The following is a 10,203-nucleotide window of genomic DNA, read 5'->3' as shown; positions in this document are numbered from 1 at the left end:
TGTGCTGCATAATAGTTGATAACATCTTCTTTGTCTAGTCAAAGCCTCTCTAGACCAAGATTGAGGTTGTGATGATGAACATTAGGGTGTTCCATCTGCCTAGCTAGCACCCTACGACTAGCCAATTGTACTTCAATGGGTAAAATGGCCTACCATACACCAAGTGATATGGCCTGAACCCAAGGGATGTGCGAAATGAAGTGTGATAAGCCCAAAGTGTAGCCATAAGATGCTTGTCCCAATCACTTTTGTGATTTTTTACATGTTTAGTGACGATCTTGCAGATCATACTATTTACCGTCTCCACCAAACCGTTGCATTGTGGGTAGTAGGGAGTTGAGTGTCGTCGTGAGATACCCAGATTCTCCATCAACCCTCCTACTAGGTCTTTTCTAAACGTGGTCCCTTGTCAAAAATTATTTCAAGAAGAGTGTCAAAACGGCAACAAATGTTTTCAATTACAAACTTAGCCACTTCCTTAGTTGTAATCCGATTGGTAGCAGCTGCTTCAGCCCACCTGGTCAGGTAGTCCACACTCATGATGATATACAATTTACTTGATTGGCTCCTTGGTAAAGACCCATTGGCTTCAATTCCCCATTTCTTGAATGATCCATGAGAGATTATAGGAGTTTGTGTGGCTCATTTGTGAGCCTCCTATCCCCAGCCTTCTGACACTCTTTGCATGTTTTGCACCAATGATGCACATCTCTCTGTAAACTAGACCACACAAACCTCGCTTGTAGAACCTTTCTATTGGTGATGTCAAGTGCAAAGTTCCCTCCACAAACACCATCATGGCAACTTGAAATTATTTCTTTGATTTGTCTAGAGAGAGGTACATGTCTAAGAATTTGATCCTTACCCTTGCAGTAGAGGTCATCATTGATAAGGTGGTATTTTGTTTCCTTGCACACAAGACACTACTTTTGGCCCTTAGTAAGATCTTTTAGGAAACTCTCCTGTGTCCAAGAAACTCATGATGTCAGGCATATCATTGCAACCTTGGAAGAGAGGCAGCTTCAATTTGATAGCACCCACCACTGGAACATCTTGTAGCTTCTCTCTAGCTAGAGCATCTGCTTCTTGATTTTGTGCTGGAGGGACTTGATGTAATTGTAGAACTTGAAACTTCCCTAAAAGTTCTTTAACCTTGCACAAATAGCCTAGCAAGCTATAATTTTTACAAGCCCAAGTTCCTTGTATTTATTTTATTAAAAGCATGGCATCACTAAATTCCTTGTGTCACACACCACTCTAACCCAAGAGTTAAGGCTGCATATTTTGCCTCATTGTTGGAGTGGAAATCCAAGAGATGCCCAATGGAGAATACCTTTTCCCTTTGTTCGTTGAAGATGACAATGCCCGCTGCAGCTTTGTCCACTGTCCTCTTACAAGATCCATCAAACAAAAGAGAGTGAGCCCTCGCTATCTTAGGGAATTCCAACACAGGTGTTACTTTCTTGTCACTGGTCTTGATTTTTAGCTTCTTTTCATAGTGGCGATGGGTGATAATGCCTCCTAGACTAGCTCTTGTGGAGCTCTCCATTTGCATTGTGTAGTCAAACTCTTGCAACCTTGTGAGCCATTTGGAAATCCTAGAAGAAACATTCATGTGCTGCATTACATAAGGAAATACTCTATTCCATTGTTAATATTATGAATGATCTAGACAATAAATAAGAGCGACATTCGGTGGTAGCAAACATTAATGCAAGCACCATGAGCTCCACTGCCCTGCATCCGTTTTCTGATGGAGTCATCATGCGACTAGAGATAGATAGGACGTATGAAAGAAGTTTGAGGATCCTTTTGCATCAATACCGTCTCAAGTGTGTCATTGCTCACACTAGGGTTAACATAAAATGGCTCGTCCCACTTTGGAGGTGCAATGGTGGGAAGTGAGGCTAGAATTGATTTTACCTCATTGAATTGTTGTTCATTTTCTTCACTTCAAGTGAAGATCTCTTGATGGGTAACTTGTTGTACAGGGAGAACCACTTGAGAGAGTAGGTGAATGAACCTACTCAAACCTTCAATGCCCTTGGCAGAGATCACATGGCTAAGAAGAGAAACCTTGCTTTCACCAATGTGGCATTTCTCCACATTGAACTGGCCACCCAAAGCTTGCAGCCTAGCTAGACCTTCATAAACTTTCTCCATATAAAGAAAGAGGGAGCTATAGATACAAAAGTCATCAATAAAAACACGGAATGATTTTCCGAACAATGGATAAGAAACAAATTTCACATAGCATTGAAAAGTGGCCGGAGCATTAGTGAGACCAAAAGGCATAACTCTGTAAGCAAAACATCCCCATGGTGTGATAAAGGTTGTCTTCTTTTGATCTTCTTCAGTGATGCTAATTTGGAAGTAGCCTGAGTAGCAATGACATACCGTGTAGCGCTCATGTCCTGCTACCCCATTGAGAATTTCATCTTGGAAAGGAAGAGGAAAATGGTCCCTCTTTGTGGCTGCATTAAGGGGCTTGTAGTCAACACAAACCCTCCACTTACCATTCTTCTTTGGTTTGACTACCAGAGAAACCCACTCTGAGTGTTCAACATAATAGATGAAACGTGCTTCTAGCAGTATCCTCACCTCTTTGAGCAGGGCATCTTGTTGAATTACTCCTAGCCGCCTGAGATTCTACACTACAAGTTCACTTCCCCTCCTTGAGCTTAATGTGATGCTGAACTACTGTGATGCCAGTGATTTTATCATATTCATCAATGAAAAATATGGTAAAATTATTTAGCATCAAAATATAATCTTCACGCTCCTTCCCACACAACTCACTAGAGAGCATTCAATGTAGCTTACTTGCTTCTACCAGAGGTTGTATACCTGGTGTCTCCCCTTGGTTTGATGATAATGCATCAGGTTGCTCCATCCTCTTAGGGTCCTTGAGAATGACCCCCGTCACCTCAATCCTACTGTCGCTTTCCTCAGTCACTGTTGACTCCTCCTCTGAAGTGGTTGAAGAGTCACTACTAGAAAACTCATCCCCATAGGTTTCTAGATCCATGTCGCGTTGCCGACCTGTCTTCATGTCATAAAAGTATTGGCTTCCCTTTTGCATCCTTCATTTGGATGATGCAGGTGTCCTCGTCTTGCTTAGCTCTCATAGCCATAAGACAAGGCCTCCCTAGGATGATAGGATAGCCCTCCCCCTTGTGTGGCATGACAAAAATGTCCACTTCTACCTCGGTGTTGAACGCCTTTATCCTAACTGCATTTATAACACCAACACATTGAACTTTTACATTATTTTCCATTTTGGCTCGGCATGGTGAATGGTGCATCATTGTTTCACTCATGATGCATATTTGTGCGCCACCATTGATGTAGATATTGGAGATGTGCTACCGTTTGATGTGAGCATCTATCACTGGTAGTATGTCATCTAGATTCCTCCCAGAGATAACTCCAGCTATCTTTTCCTTTTTTTGTCTCGTGCTAACCATATTTGTCCATTGTCTCCTCACCCTAGATGCTAGGTGGAGTAACTGAAACCAAATGATTTTTGGGCCCTGCACAGAAACATCTTGAACCAAATCACATGGTTTAGAACATTCACCCAAAAAGAAATCTACTGTCAATTTTACGTCGTGACTTGGACGGATTTTTTCTAGATTCCCCTTTAGTTTTCATCTTTTCTTCCTTTTGGGAAGATTCACCATGCCTAGCACGCTTTACCTCCATGGCATCTACTCCTTTAACCTTGGTCTTACGTTTCGCCACTCCCTTGATATCCTCTTCCACTTTCTCTTTTCCCTTACCTTGAAGACTGAGATGACACTTACTGTCTGGTTGTTGATTGGTGGTGGGGGTAAGGGTGGAATGAGAGGTTGTGGTGGTGGTGGTGGTGGTGGATATGGTTGAATGGGTGGTTGAAGGATTTGCATGGGTGGTGCTTGTTGTGGTGCTCTCGATGGTGAAACCTAGTTTTGTCTGGCTCCTCTGTTGAAATTTGTTTTCCTTCGGTGTGGGCAATAATACATACCATGGCCATCCTCCCCACAATTGTAGCAATGGTATTCTTGGTTTTGCCTTTGTTGTCCTCTCCCTTGCTCTTGATTGCGGTTGTGTGCATGCCTTTGTTGCAAAAAATGAACAGATAGATTCTCAAGCTGAGTAGTGATGCACCCAACAAGTCTTGCTGCTCTTCTGCTGCCTCTTGTCGTTCGGTTTTTTGAGCGGTTGTTGCAGTCACTGTGGTTAGTTGAACTAAGCTTGATTTCTCTGACTCGTTGACTCTTGCTTACATGTGCATCTTCTTGTCTTTAAGACGGGCTACTTCTACTGTCAACTCATACATTGTAGGGAATCTCCCCTTCACCTTCTCTTTAAGCGGCAACCACAAGCAGCAATGAAACGGTCTTTCTTGAGGAAATTAGGTGCTCCTTCACCTTCCTCAAGTGAGGCAGCCCATCTCTCCCACAAATCCAAAAACGTGGACTCATAAGTGGCATACTCTAGTAGAACTCCCTGCTTTAACTCTATCAACAGCTCTTCCATAACTTTGCTGAGGTTGTGCCTCCACCAAACCTCTTCAAAAAGGCAACACGTAGTAAGTCCCATGCATCCTTGGTATCTTGGGGCAAAGCATTGTACCTAGACTTGGCCTCTACTTTCATTAGTAGAGGAAAGATTCATAGCCCTGAGGCATCGTCATCCTTGTTGGAAACCACACAAGCGATGTCAAAGTTATCCAAAAAATCAGTGGCAATGTCTTTTCCCTTCTTGCCCCACTGAATGTGGGAAAAGAGATACTTGTCATGGTAGTAAATCAACGAGCAGAAAATTATATATATACTTTTTTGAAATGACTTAGTGATTTATACAGGTTTATACATGGGTGGAAAACTTGAGTAGGAGCTAAGAAGAGCAAAGGCTAGAATAGAATAAAGATGCTTACATCAAAAGAGTGGTAGTAATCAAGAATGGGCAAGATGATGGAATGTGGGGATCTAAGGATTTCATCAAGCATCTCTTCTCCGAATAGGAAAACAATCTTTTGTTGGAAAAATATCTTCCTATGAATGTACACATTTACATGCATGTGTTGCAAGAAACGGAAAGGAAAGACTTCTGGCCTATTTTTATTATCCATGTTGGGTGTAGGGCAAGGCTTTGACCACAAGAGTTGTATACCTTAAGTATTGACAAGGTGACACCTTCAAGACTCTACCTCTTGTTAAGGTCCACATAATCCTCCATATTGGGCTCAAAACAGGTTGGGCGAGCAGTGTTTACCTCAATCGGCTTTCCATTTTGCATGCGGCGGTGACGCTTGGGTGGTCGTACTTGACTTGAACTCTCTAGGCCTAGAGAGAGCGTAGGTCCACTTGCTTCCACCAAATGCTTTAGGCTTTCTGGCTTGGACTTTGTGGTTGATGTAGTTAACAACTCTTGTCTGACCGTTGGAGAGAAAACACTGGTGCTACGCAGAATTTGACTGATGTGAGAGTGCTCATACGATTCTCAAAAGCAAAACTCATTGTTATTTCTTCACCTCCCCTATCGGAACTCATTGACATAATGCTTTAGCTGATAGCAGTGATGATATTTTGTAGCCCTCCCTCTTGATGCTCTTGATTTGCAATTAGCATGAGCAATGCAAGATGAGGAGCTTACCTCTTGGACATTGACGACACTAAAACCTTACAGTAGCACTTCGATGAAGGCCTTGAGTACTTCGATAGTCTCCTCTTCTTCAATGAGAGGTGGAAGTGCAAAACAGACCTGGTGGCCTCTGCACCAAGACTATGCACAATGGACTCATCATGGGAGGTACACAAAGGGGGCACCACTTAGCAAGATATGCGGCTTAGGATGCATACATATACACAATCAAACATGCCATGGAAAACAATTTCAAGATCCACGCCCAAGTGTGGGATGGGGTGGTCGGAAACAAGATGAGAGGAATGGTGAGTGAGTGAGAATGGGTTTGCTACTAGTGCATGTAGTAAGGAAGACGATGAGGTAAGGGAGACATGTAAGTATGCTCATTTCTCATACCAGAGGTGGCGAATCCACACACCTTAAAATTCAAGTAGCAAGATGATATGAATATGAGAGGGAGAGAGAGTGTGTGTATGGTGGAAAACTCGCACACCTTAACATAAGCAACATGGAAAGAAAAAGCATAAACCATAATCACAATGAAGTGTATCCCAAACGACACAAGGCATGGCACCAAGATGGAGTGTGTTGATTTCTTGCAAAAGATGAATACGATAGGTATCATAGGGAAAGAAGATGAGAAGGGGACAAGACCGTATGAAGCATAATGGAGGGATGGGAGTTGATGGCGAGGAATATCATGAGTGTAGCCATCATTCTTCTTCTTGAAATTGTGTCTTCAATTCTTTATTACAAGTGTGTGGAGAGGTGCGCATTTTGTGCATGGTAATGGTGACGGTGTTGTGATTATGTGATTAGGGTTCATGCTACTAGCATGTAGCACAAGGGTGTGTATGTGGGTATGGGATAGTGTACATCTGGGGTAGTGTGTGTGTGTGTGTGTGTAGGGTGTCCGTTTACAAAAGAGGAGGCCTCCTTTTATAGGTCAAGGGTGTGTATGTGGGTATGGGATAGTGTACATATGGGCTTGTGTGTGTGTGTGTGTGTGTGTGTGTGTGTGTGTGTGTGTGTGTGTCCGTTTACAAAAAAGGAGGCCTCCTTTTATAGGCCAAGGGAGTGATTAGGAAAGAGATTATGAGCAAGAGGAGTTATCACAAAGTAAATTCAGTTAAAGGCATTCCCCCAAAGAGAGAGGTTCCTATGCCCTGCTTTTGACCAATTTCCTCCTAATCACCTTCATCATGGCGAGCTTTGTCTCCATGCTACCTTCCATAGCTTGAGTCCAAGAGCTTCCTTATAATATTTGAAAGAATCTTGATAAAATAAGAGAAAATAGAGCAATAATGGTGAGAAACCTAGAGGAAATTATGTGTGTGGAGCTGGATAATCACGACTTCTTCTCATGTGGAGAGATAGGCTCCACCTCTTTGGCCATATCTCCCAAATTGTAGCTGCAAAAATTATATAAAAAATAGGGGTATAATGAACAACTCACTGCCTACAACTTTGCTGTTGGAAACCTTTTCCAATTCAGAATGAAAAAAATAGAGAAAAATCCCACAAAAATATGTGTCTACCTTTTCTGTTCCAAAAGTCTCTAGATGGTCCCCTCTTGACTCCATGTTCAAGCCTTGTGTCCACAAGGCTTGAATTTGATAACATTTGTTGACTTCAACTCAATAATGCATAAGATTCTCCTCTCTTTCACTATTGACTCTCATTCATCACCTGTAGTGACTATCAGATAGTGGCCGTTAGGTAGAATCAACATCCAATGATTTTTTTCTTTGTTTTCATAGGGTTTGTTCCTACCTCTTTTTATTTTTGAGATCCAAATGTGTCAAAACCATAGCTATGTACAAAATATACATAGATTTTTTTTTGTGATTTTCATGCAAGAGGTCCCTCCTCCTCTGTGAAGCCTTGAAGCCTTGCCATCAAGTGCATACCAAGAGAGAGGTGGAGCAAAAATTTGAAAAGCGGTCCTCACTTGTAGTGGACTTGGACACTGCTTTTGCCAAAGCTCACTGAAATCCAAGAAAGTGAGCATGCGTGTGCTGGAGTTGCTGGTGACTAAGCCCGGGAGGATGCAACCTACTCTGATACCAATTTTTGGAATTAGGGTTGCAAGAAAACACACACAACGTGGAGAAGACGAAGGGTACTCAAGGCACAAAATAGAGAGTGTGTGCAATAGAAAGATAGATAGCCCTAGAATGATGGGTGTATAAACAATGCACGAGGGAAAAAACCTCCTAGTGAGGGAAAAAATGCCTTGGTGGCCCTAAGGATGTTCACACACATCAGTACCACATGTATCTGGTAACAAAACAATGGGGATACACAATGGAAAAATGCAAACACTTTAGTGATTGATGAGACTTGGAGTGTACTAGCCTAATATGGAACGAAGTTTTCTTTACTATATTAGTTCATGTGACGTTTGTGCAATCGAGGCACCTATAGAATATGCAACACTATTTAGAATAGCAGTTGCATCATCCAAGTGGAGTAAGTACATTGTGGATTACTTGGAAAAAGGTGTCTTGCTAGAAAAGATGAGTAGATTTAAAAAAAACTCAATTCAGACTGAAGTTGAAAGCTACATGATAATTGAGAACCACCTCTACAAGTAAGGAGATGATAATAACCTATGAATATGTGCCACAAAAAGAGAGTACATACCAATCCTTGAGCAAGCTCATGCCACATAGGCAGGCGGACATTTTTTATCATTACGACCTATGATGGGAGCAAGGGATTTCACCAAATGGGGAATAGACTTTGTCGGACCTATCACACCTCTTGCATATAGGACTCATGCTCAATATATCATAGCGGCCACAGATTATTCGACCAAGTGGGTAGAAGCCAAAGCGGTGCAAAGAAATGATGCATGAACAATAGCACAGTTCTTGTATGAAAACATCTTCATAAGATGTGGGCTACCGATTGAGTTAGTGAATGACCAAGGGACTCACTTCCTAAATGACATGATTGGATTCTTGTTGAAAGAATTCATGGTGATTCATAGCAAACCATATCACCTCTCAAGCAAACAAACAAGTGGAGAGCACAAACAAAATTCTATGCATAATGCTCACCAAAATAGTGGATGAATCAAGAGCAGATTGGGAACAAAAGCTACATTGAGCTCTATGGGCATATTGGATTGCATACAAAACTACAATTGGAACAACACCTTTTAATACGGTCTTTGGGATTAATGTCATACTACCAATAAAATTCTTAATTCCTACACTTTTAGTAGACAAGAACTTGGAGTGGACATGACATGAATTGTCTGTAGGATCAAACAACTAGAAAGCTAGATGAATTGCATATCAAAGTAGTTTCTACCATCTATTCACAAAAATGGAACATGAAGGACTTCCACGATCAACACGTGATCAACAAGGTGTTCCAAAAGGGGGATTATTTTTTAGCCTACACCTTAAAACAACACTCCAAAAAGTTTCAAAAGAGAGGTAATGACCCATTTGTGATTAGCGACATATCACTGAGTGGTTCCATAGAACTTGAAACACTAGAGGAAGAGGAGATGTCTAACTGGATTAGTGGTTGCAGGTCAAAGAAATAACATCTATCAATAACCACTATAATGCTAAAAAAGATTCATCAAGCAATAGAACGGAAGCAGATTGCTAAAGCCATTCAAGCACACACAAAGGAGGAAGCAAAGTTGAGAATGTTAAAGCACAAAGAATGCCGATCCACATCACAAATTCAACAACTCTAAACTCTATCTCCTCTTATTGAAGCAATTTAGACAGATCCAGATTGGCTTGGAGGTATGGATGTACGTATCAATATACAGCTAACAGATGGATCAATGCAAAGAGAACTTGTTGATATTGGAGCGTGAGTAAATGCCATGAAGTATTCACCATACCTAAAGCTATAAGATGCGATATTGACGCCAATTCTGATTGAGCTATAGAAGCAAACAAAGGGACAATGGTCAGTTTAGGTCTGGACAATGGATTAATCAACATAGATGGCCAACACTACCCACCAAATTCCATGTAATGGCATAATACTGATCTTAATGTGGCAATCATCTTGGGAGTCTGGTGGATGCAAATGTAAAAAGCAGTTTTCAAGTGGCACGCAAAAACCTTAAAGAACAGCCTTAAAGACACCTCTTATGTCACTCCGTTGGCACCAAAAAATCACATTTGGAACATACAACCTGAATTGCAGTCGTAATCTGCTCAATAACTCCATGGAAAACAAATCACGCAAGCCTGGTGAAGAAGTCAATAATGGTGTACAAACCGAAAAGGATATGGTTACCCAAAACATAAGCTTCAAATATTCCTTCCAACTCAATCAAACAAACACCACTAGCATGTAACTTGAAACCCTCAAGGTAGTTCTACTTGGAAAGTAAAGTCACAATAGTGAACAAGCTCTATATCCAACCAACCTAGGTATAAATGGAGCCCCAAAAGGAAACTAGCAGCCAACAAACCAACTTGGCAATGGAGACTCAAGCAACCAAAGCAACAAACACTTTTGCCGTCTCAAAAACCAAAATACAAGTGGGTACCAAAATGGACCCAAAGCACAACATACATCTACTCAACA

This window comes from Adiantum capillus-veneris, chromosome 25 (assembly GCF_014529385.1).
Source record: "Adiantum capillus-veneris isolate H3 chromosome 25, ASM1452938v2, whole genome shotgun sequence".
Lineage (NCBI taxonomy): Eukaryota > Viridiplantae > Streptophyta > Polypodiopsida > Polypodiales > Pteridaceae > Adiantum > Adiantum capillus-veneris.
The sequence above is the reverse complement of the archived record's forward strand: the minus strand, read 5'-3'. Positions refer to the sequence as shown.